The sequence below is a fragment of the Dendroctonus ponderosae genome, unplaced genomic scaffold, assembly GCF_020466585.1.
Source record: "Dendroctonus ponderosae isolate FM_Combo_2020 unplaced genomic scaffold, Dpon_F_20191213v2 Dpon_F_20191213_5, whole genome shotgun sequence".
Classification (NCBI taxonomy): domain Eukaryota; kingdom Metazoa; phylum Arthropoda; class Insecta; order Coleoptera; family Curculionidae; genus Dendroctonus; species Dendroctonus ponderosae.
In genome coordinates, this window is record NW_026018715.1 from 1,363,893 (window position 1) to 1,374,161 (window position 10,269).

Sequence of the window (10,269 nt, forward strand, 5' to 3'; positions counted from 1 at the left end):
TAATGTGTTTTCTACCCTCACTAAATACTGCTTTAAGATGTGTTTTTCTCCAGATTTGATCTTAACTTAATCAATATAATTTTAAAAAAGCAATTATATTAAAATTCGAATAATTGGAATCGTTTTTGGCAAAGTCGTTAGATGTGAAAATTTGCATAAAAATTCTCGAAACCTTATTGAATCATTCTGATAAGTGTTCACCTTTTCCCCATTTATTCAAGTTAATATCATTTACCAGCTCTATTGAAGATAATTAGGTCTGAGATTATGTGAAAATGCGAATATAAATTTCTCCATTGTGATGAGCAATATTTACCCACTGTAAGTCAATTTTTGGGCATTGAAAATAATATGAATAAAAAAATAAGTAAACTTTCACAGAAATATTTTGCTAAAAAATAAATAAAACGCCATTATGAACAAGCAAAACGGTATCAAATTTTTAGTTACATTTGAGTATCTACTTGTGGAATTTCGCGTCGTAATTCAGCAGCAATAATCTTAGCAATGAAGATGCCAAGACGATAGCTAATTTTTAGCACGAAATAGAAGCAGCACAATGACTGGCTTTTAAAAGGAGTACTAATTTGATGTAAAAATATACATGTTTTCATATTGTAATTGAAAAACTTTTATAATCCCAATATCTGTCTCAACATTTTTGTTTATCCTTCATTGAATATCGCTGCCTAGGATCACAACTGCTTCTCAATTTATGTTGTATTTTGTACATTGATAAAACACATCTAGAAAACATTACCTTCACACGCAAAATTCTAAACTCTAAAGTTGTTCTTAAGATTCATGTACGTCAAAAAAGCGGGTTTCCAATTAGGAAACGGTTGAAATCTGATTTTTTGACTAGTAAGTATGTAGCATATCTAAAGATACTAGTTTTTTTTCTATTAGCACCCAACAGTTGTTCTACTCTTTTACACATTAGATTTACAATTCCTGAGTTGTGTGATGGTAAATAATAATATTATATCAAATTAACAAAGCCACTTCAATAGCCGATCTAAGGGTAACCACATGACCACATGTAGATCACCTATTTCCGGAAGCAGAGCACGTAACTGAACATGGTCTTGTTTGTAGATATACTAATATAGGATTGTATTACATCATAGTAGTCCCTACCGTTTTGTGGAGCCCTAAGGGCCGCGATTTCCATCTCGATCTGGGAGCGCCGAGCAACGACATCCCAAAAAGAGGAGACGGGGTAAAAGATTTACGCTGCCGGAGTACATTATCTTGTAGTCTGAGTCGGCTAATTACAGCCTATGATACCACATTAGCCCGGAGGTTTACGGTGCCGGCGATAACCGGCCTAACCCTATAGAGTGTAGGCCTCCGGCGAGGATCCCCAAGATCAAGTCGAACTAAATGCATTGCCTTGTTTTTCAGAGTTTTTCATCTCTTTTGCAATCGAGACCGAAAAGGTTCGATGCGGAAATGAAGTTTTATCTTATAGTTTAGGAAGGATCAATAGTATTTAAAAGACTTTCGCAAGACTGTCGGACTTCCTTCTATTGCTTCTTTACTCAACACATAACCGGTGAATATGTCAATGAACAGGTTCTGCCAAAAAGTTACTTATTTAAAGTTAAAAGCAGCGGAATTGAATAAATGTTTTGACAAATTTGATATTTTTCTATAAGTCCTTAAAGTTTTTCGGTTTTTTTTATTTTACGTGAAAATTAGATACAATACTAAAATAATATTTGGTTTTAAAAAATCCGCATAAGATCCGATCCCACAATGACTACGAGAAGACGACAGCAATTTTTAAGCAACTAATCTTGTCTAGAGACTTTATTAATTTGCGCATAGAAAAACTACAAGTACTTTGGAAATTTTGGTGCCGTGTTCTGGATATTATCTTCCGCTGACTGTTCCCTGTGCAGGTCTATGATCGTATTTAGAAAGCGCAGAAAAAAATAGCGAAAATAAGTTCCCACTGAAACCTGTGATATTTGCGAGAAACTAAAACTGAAGATACATCTTTCAAAAAAGGTTTTGTCTAGTGTGCACAAATGACATTTTCCTCATTATTCTTGCAAAAATGTTTTCAGCTTTAAACGAAAATTAAAAAAGGCATCATGTGTAATCAAAAGCTTAATGAAACAATGAGGTCATTGTTTTGACGAAACTGAAATATATTCGATACTAACATTAGTTGTAAATCATCCAATATTTCCAAATTTAGTTTTTCACTTAAGTTTTCAATTGAATTTAAAAGCCTTTCGTTATGTTAAAAGCCATAATTTCCTAGCTATTTATTCGAGACTGATAAGAGTGCTCTTATTTCGCAATAAAGAACGAATTAACGCTGTAAGAGGAAAATTCCATTTAGTGAATAAATTAATTTAGAAAAAATACAGTGCCGTTTTGAAGGCAATTCTGGTATCATTCTCAAAAGATATCTAAAAATGTTTCACAAAACTTTTAGTGGCTCTTATCAAATGCATGTGATACAAAAAAATATTTGATTTTTATGTGACTGTTATTAGACTATGAAGGCTTTCTATCTATGTGACTGTTGTTCTGTAATTCTTTTATTTAATGACCTTGTGGTTTACCTATCAAGCAGCACTATAACTCTGGGCGGGTTTTGGCTGACTGTGAAATTTGTTTCCAGGTGTTCCGCTCCTCCATAATTCTGTGTTCGAAGGTAATGTTAATTTTTTGCATATCTGACATAATGTTATCTCTACAACGCATTCTGGGTCGTCCAGGTCCTTTCCGTATAAATTTCCTCCCATATAAATTTCAGCAGTCCTCATCCTGTAGTTCTATACCACATCCTCATCCTTATACAATCTCCTGATTTCGGAAGTTGTTCTCATTCTGTATTCGTTCGTGGTATGGGACGAAAATATTTCTCAAAACTTCACCATCAAATTGGTTGAGTTTTTCTTCGGTCTCGTTTTTCATGGTCCACGTCTCACACCCATACGTTATTTATGCGGTTGTTACTAGAAATATTTTAGAACTATTTAAAACAATTACTTTTTCAGTTGATCTGAAGGGTTAAAAGGTTTATGAAAATAAATTAGCAATAATTATATAATCTGATTCAGATTTGATGCAAAACTGGTTATGCAAAACCATTAAAAATAGTCAATTATCTACGCAAATAAACGCGTTATCGCACTATCGCTTAGATCCCAAAAGAAGCTGGATATTGCCTAATAATTATCCACCCAGTGTAGCAGTAATCGAGATCGTAAACCTAAACTTTATTTTTATTAACAATAAGATAACGGAACTGGGATATCAGGATCGAATGATTCGAGTTCGATAAATAAGTAGATTGGCAAAGAGAATCCGTGAGCCAAAAGAGAAATAAAGAAGAATTGCCCTCGTAAATCAGGATGCCCCTACTCGTTTTGTTTGTTGTTTGTGCATCCCGGGAGTCCTGTGACATCTATACAACGTCTTCTAATAATGTTCTTCCTGTTATCATGCCTACTATCATCGATAACTGTTTTCAGAATATATTGCCCAAAACTTTCTTGCTTATGATTAAATTGCCTATGGTCCATTTAGTACCTACTTAATTTGGAAGAGAACAATAAACTTGAGTATTGATTGATGCATGTGGTAGCTGTACACTACACCGTTTTTTTTTTAAATTGAGTATTAGATAAAAATTAGACTTTATCGTTATATGCAAATAAAATGAATTTAAAAAAAATTGAATTTGTATCACAAATGAATTGCGGAAAGTTGATTTTTTCTTAGATAGTTCGTATAGTTTCAAAATAACAAAACTTTAATTAATACTTCTTAAATTTATGAGAATGAGAATATTCAAATTAAGGCTGCCTTTAATAATTATTTTATATTGCATATAAGGTTTTTGTAAACCCGCTTTACTACGAACCAATGCATTTGGCATTCAAAAGGTTAAACCGCCGCTATGTGGATCAGTATAATATTAAACAGGGGGGTTTTTTAAATCTTGAAACACTTAAATATTTCGAAAACGAGTGATCCTAAAAAAAACATGTTTTAAGTAAGAAGTTAAAATCTGGGAGGGGGAAGTTTATTCGTGTCAGAAAAACAATGCCTAAATACTTCACGACAAACTGTTGAGTTGCATCCTGCCACGTGTGTTTCTGTAGGCTGATTTGGAGCCTTAACTTCTCCGGCCTTGGATGGGAACCATGGGGTGTCCACGGGGTTCGGAGTGGTGGTGTGTAATTTGATTACTTTAGAATACTCGTACCTATTAGTTACTTGTGGATTCAATATTCGTTACTTCAGATCAATTATTCAAATACTCATTCTAGTCGTAAGTCTTACAAAAGTCGAAAACCGATATTGGTATTTTATTAGTGCATTTCAGATTTGTTACACGGCCATGAAAACAACAATACAATCCTTGAAYTTATAATTCTCGTATTAAATAGGTATATTTACGTCTAAGAAATAAATAGGCCGACCATTTTAATCCATTTTTAAATCAGTTGTTAATTGATTCCCTGTTGTACTCTCTATTGTTATTGTAGATATTATCCGCAAACATTTTAAACCCTCGGTTGTTAATACTTGCAGTTTCTGAATCAACCGTCTTTTTGAAACAATTTTTGAAAGCAAGTCATTTAACTCTCTGAAGCAAGATGCCAAACATCCATAAATAAATTTTGGTGCAGTAGTAATACAGTGCGCAAATTATCAATTTTAACAAACGTCTTTTTACAAATATGCAGTTTTCAAATAAGCTACAATTATCATGTTACATTTTATATTATAAATGTAAACGTAAAAATATAATAAGTTTACCATGCGGCAACGTGTAACGCTGTTTTTAGTGATTATAATCGACCAACGTTGAAAACTAAACGCGGCTTTGGGTATCCATCCGTATCGGTTCGGGTCCGGGTACTGATTACTGGTATTGATCACCACTTAGTTTAGTTAGTCTGAACGAATACTTAGTATCCATGGGTATATGGGTTCGGTACTGGTATTGATTACCAGTTAGTTTAGTTACGCTGAACGAGTACTCGGTATCCATCGGTGTAGGGATTCGGTACTGTTACTGATTACTAGTATTGATTACCAGTTAGTCTGTGCGAGTACGAGTAATAGAGTATAATAGAGAGAGGCTTTGGAGTCGAATGTTAGGGTGGGTGATTTGATTTTTTTGATTTTTCTGAATACTCGTTTGGCAGCTTGGTTTGGTATTGGTTACTTCGGATACTGATGAGTATCGAGTAGTCGAATACCGATTAGGTATTTTTTTCCCAACACTAGTTCGGAGACAGAGGAGTCCTCGATTTTCCTGAAGATCCAATCGAATTTCTGAGACTGGGGTTGGTTGCTTTCGTTTTCTTAGAATGTTTATATAAATACTATTGTGATTGGCACATATTATTATACAAGGTAGTTTTTTTTAACCTCGAAACACTTAAATATTTCGGAAATGAGTGCCCCAAAGAAAAATTGTTTCAAATAAGAAGCTAATATCTGGGAGAGGGAAGTAAGTTTATTCGTGTCAGAAATACAACGCCTACTTCGACTTTGTAGGCTACTAAAGCAGATGGATAGCAGTAATCTTACACCAAACTGAAGAGTCTAAAATACGCCTTGTAAAACCAACATTACTTTAGGTCATCCATAGGAAGTTTCTGTGCTCTCTATGGATATGGATAACTACTCCCATGAGTAATTATAGAGCCGCGCCGAACAATTATGTATATTTAACTTACGTGTGCTTTGCCCTGCTTTATGACATAGCAAGTAAAGGATTATTGGAATGGATATATGGAATGTCATGAGCTAAAAGAGAGCGTATCGTACAAGTCAATAGAAGAATCGGAGGTCAACTAGAAACCCTTCTAACCATAAAGAGCAAAGCAGAAAAATACTTGGTACATGAAATAATTAAACAGAGATAATAGATAAAAATATAGATAAACACAGTAAATAATAGATAAAACATTAGGCAATTCAGATGTGGATAGAGGAAGAATATCTTTCTTTAAATACTTAAGGCAGTGCCAGAACTGTCTCTCTTTTATATCGGTAGTCAAAACCGCCGCCATTGTTTCCAATCTGTCACGGGAGCACGGAGCAAAAGCATGCTGCTGTTTTGACTTAGTTCATAAAATACATGTTTTGAAAATCCATGGATATGTTAAAATAAAATCTGAGATGCAGCGAGAGGTTTTGGGCAAACTATAAAATATTTCATTACATAATAAGAGACAGCGAATGATAAATTACCCATTCAATACAGAAATATTGTTTTAGCGAATTTGAAGCTGTTCAATCTACTTAGAAACAAAAGTTAGAAATGTTTTTTTCATCCAAACGATACAAGAACTTATGATATTTATGTCTTCAACCACGCTACTGGTGAAGCTGATGAAATACGTATTATCTAGCATGCAGTGGTGCAGTCAATGCGGAACCTACATCTAAAATTCTTTTATAATACAAAAATATACTTCAACCATTGTTATAATAAAAAAGAATTGAGTACAAAAACTAACACTCAACAAGTATTGACTTATGAAAATCCTTGGAGGTTTTGCACATTTTTTTTTATTTCGCAGTTTTGCTGCCTGTCGAGCATAGTTAAAATAAATAAAAGCTATTTCCGACATTTCTCGTCTGGCAATATCTTGCATACCTATTTGAATTAAATTATAATGATCTTTGATCGTGTTAAAATCTTCTAGCGCACGGATTTCAATTTTAATGTCAACTCCTTTCACATCAAACATGACAAACTTTTCGACGGCGCTGGAAGTTTATAAGTTGGGCATATAGAATTTCTCTTGAGCAAATTATTTCCAGGCGCATCTCGGATATGGAAGGGGTCCTACATCAGTCGAGTAATGGATTAAGAAATGAGGACACAGTCACGTGAAATGTTTTTGTATGACAAAGTTGAGCGAACATTTAATAAATAAAGTTATATATGTAAAATGGAAAAGAAACAATGGTTGACCTGACAAAACTTAAAATACATTTCTTATCATTGTTATCAGATAGTAACGGCATCATTTGATAACTAGAAAGGTCATAATGGGAAAGATGCCTTCCTTTTTCTCAACAAAATAATTCATGCAACTCTATGAACAATAATCTTCTAGTGTAACTAAGGCAGAATATCTTACCATTCCAGCTGTTAGGAAACATGGTATTTAAATAATTTTGCTAATCCTTATAGACACTAGAGTGGGAGAAGGGAGGGAAGGGACGAGCACCGTTATACTAATAATACATTTCAACTCATATATAAGAAATCATGATCGAAGATTTTATTCAAATTGGCCTGCAAAAACTTATTATATATATTTTATTATAGATATTTTTTTCCATTGAAATATTCATCCAACAACAGAAACCTGTCCAATATTACATTTATTAATACCTTGCCGAGTGAACTATGCTTCAGCAATAAGGAAGGAATCTGTGAACGTGAGGGATTTGAGTTATGTAATTAAAGATTTTTTAAATGCAGGATTGGCTTCTTGGAAATCTTAAACGGGTTCTAACAAAAAATTTCTAATTATTTGGCGTCCAAGTTTCCAAATTGATTATGGAAATCGATCTGAAATTAATTTTCTGTTACCATATTCAGGATATTTTATAATATTTACACTTGCAAATGTTCCACTTGCTTGACCTGTTGAAAAAACTTTCTGAACCCCATTGGCTACGGTTCTGTCTGGAAATCCATGGTGGTATTCCGCATCTGTTACAACTTAATTTCAACTTGTTTAACGGCAGCTTTTCCGTAGCTGAAATGCTAAGCAAAAACCACTACTAAATTTTTTTACGTATTTCAAAGCTAATGGGAAAAAGTGAATAATGCATTTGAGAAGAGCATTTGTTTGTGCCTTTTGTGTATCCCCGTGTTCAAAAAATGTAGCGTTTTCCGACCAATCGTAGTCTCAACTTTGCGTTCATTTTGGCTCATACGTTATCTAAATATTCCAATACTTCACATTCCTCCCAAAAGTGGATACGATAAATTAAAAGAAACCGTGTATATTATAAGCATTGCACTTACTACTCGCGCTCTAAAGCAGTTAATAACCCAGTGTGTTAACCAAATCACTTGAAAATATTAGCTTATTTACTGTGCTTTATCCAGGCATTCTTATAACCAAAAATGCCAACATGCTCCAGAAGTTGGATGTGGTTATCGCAAGCCGAAAATTTCATAAAAATGATTGATGAACGTGTCCTGCCCGACAATATAATACACAGCTCACGTGGTATTTCATGTGATAAAAATGTGTAACGCCCGGATATATTTCATGAATAATGTAAGGTCGTATCAGGGCGACAGTCTGACACAAACACCCTAACCCGAATGATAAAATAAGAAAAAGATTCAAATTGAAAATTAGTTACCTCAACAATTGGTGGACGATCTGCGCTGAATAACAAGTGGAGGTTATTACGAAATGATTTATGAAGAGCTTTTTTTACCTTGTTGAATACACATATCATTTTTTTGTGACAACGGTTCAAGTGATATAGTCAACCTTTTGATTTAATTAAAATCAACATTAAGCGTATTAAAAATGATATGTAGATTTATTTGGTAAAATATTAGTAATTTCCTATTAGATAGCGTGACCTAAATAATACAAGTGGATGAGCTATTGAGAACTACAATTGATTGAAAATTGATAAAATGGAAGAAGTTGCAGACAATTTTCTATATGGAAAGATGCTATTTGTCATTTAGACTTGGGTACTAGGCTAAAATTGATTCTGATACTTAAAGATTTTAACAAATGTTGTTTATTTGCCAAAGCGCGCTTTCTGAAAAAATTGTCGAACAATTTCGAACATAATTGATTGAATATCAACCATTGACTGATATGAATTTTGCAGTATTTTAGCAGTCGACTTGGTGGTTTAAAGTACTTCTGATCTTCAATGAGTCCTAACTACTGTAAATTTACTGTGAGGATGCCTGAAATATTATTAAGTAATGTTATTTTTGCCTTAAAAATATATTGTTTAGTTCTAAAGTTGCTCAATATTCAATTCAAATTCAAATATTATATTGCGGCCTCGTTTGTTAACTTTGTAATAACAAATTATATATATGTAATTTCACTACCAAGCAAAAACAGCGCAATTTGGAAATTTTGATGTAATTTGAAACTTTCCGGTTTTGATATGCAATATCCAATTTTCCAAGTGATTAAAAGCAGCAAAAATTAAAATATTTGCAAAAAATTACATCAGAAGTTCGGCAACAGAAAAGTATACAGACACCAATTTTTGTAGGAATTTATAGAATAGTGACTACCAAATTTTCATTATTTTTAAGACAAACTTCATTAATGAAAGCTCGTTCAAAATTATTGCTTTGACCTGTAGATTGCAGGGAACACGAGGTTGGTTTGCAAGTGTATTTTGTTCTTGACAACAGTTCAAGTTAGCGAAACAATTTTAAATGCTTATTTGTATGCAACAAATCAATTGAGAAGTCAGACTCTTAATTAGATGTTTCAACTAATGTAAGCATTTATTTTAATAAAATACTTAATTTGTTTCTTAGTGGCAATATCAGATATTTAATCATTGTGACTCATTTCAACGTATAATCAAGAAATATATTTCTATATTCCATAAAGAAGCATCTGATATCTGCTCATCAAGCTGTTGCCTTGCAATCTTGCTCAGTAAATGACCGAGCCATTTATTTTGCAGCTAATGAAATTATTGCCAGCGTTAGGTCCATCACAACAGTGCAGCCTCTTGGGGTTTAATAGGGTAGAAATTATTGCTACATTGTGTTGTAATAAATGGGCACGATTTGAGGTGGCATCAAAATAATTTCTTAGGTGAAATAGAAGAAAGGACTCATATAGATTACTTTAAGCTTAATTGCGAAAATATCGTGGGTGATAAAGACCAACTCAACCAAACATTGTTGTTGGATGAAGAACTATCAATAGAGAATTAGATTGCGTATTTCAAAGAGATGTAAAAAATGTGGTTTAAATAACGTTTACGTAGTTACGATAACGTAGACGTTTAAAATACACAAAAACGTCTAAAATACACTCGTTTTCCCCGCTTTTTAGTATTGCACCCCCCGAATAATTTGGATATTTACAAATTTTGGAAAACCTTTAATGTTGTTGTGTGTTGGCGCGGATAGAACATTTATGAACGTGTCAGTTCGGCGCCCTATTATTTATTTTTGTTCTGGTGTTTTTGGTGTGTAACAATGAAAAAGTGAAGTTGTCAATCTAGTAATAATCAATAAAAAAAAAA

At 33.3% G+C, this 10,269-nt stretch overlaps 1 long non-coding RNA gene across 1 annotated transcript in view; it reads right to left on the reverse strand.

Annotated features, from left to right (window-relative positions):
- Positions 1-7,297: 7,297 nt before the first annotated feature.
- Positions 7,298-10,269, reverse strand: part of LOC125504595 — an 11,060-nt gene continuing 8,088 nt past the window's right edge. The window contains exons 2-3 of the long non-coding RNA XR_007281583.1: positions 7,623-7,771; positions 7,298-7,573 (exon numbers count right to left, since the gene is read on the reverse strand). This is a non-coding gene — a long non-coding RNA (uncharacterized LOC125504595). The remainder of the gene's footprint in view (positions 7,574-7,622; positions 7,772-10,269) is intronic.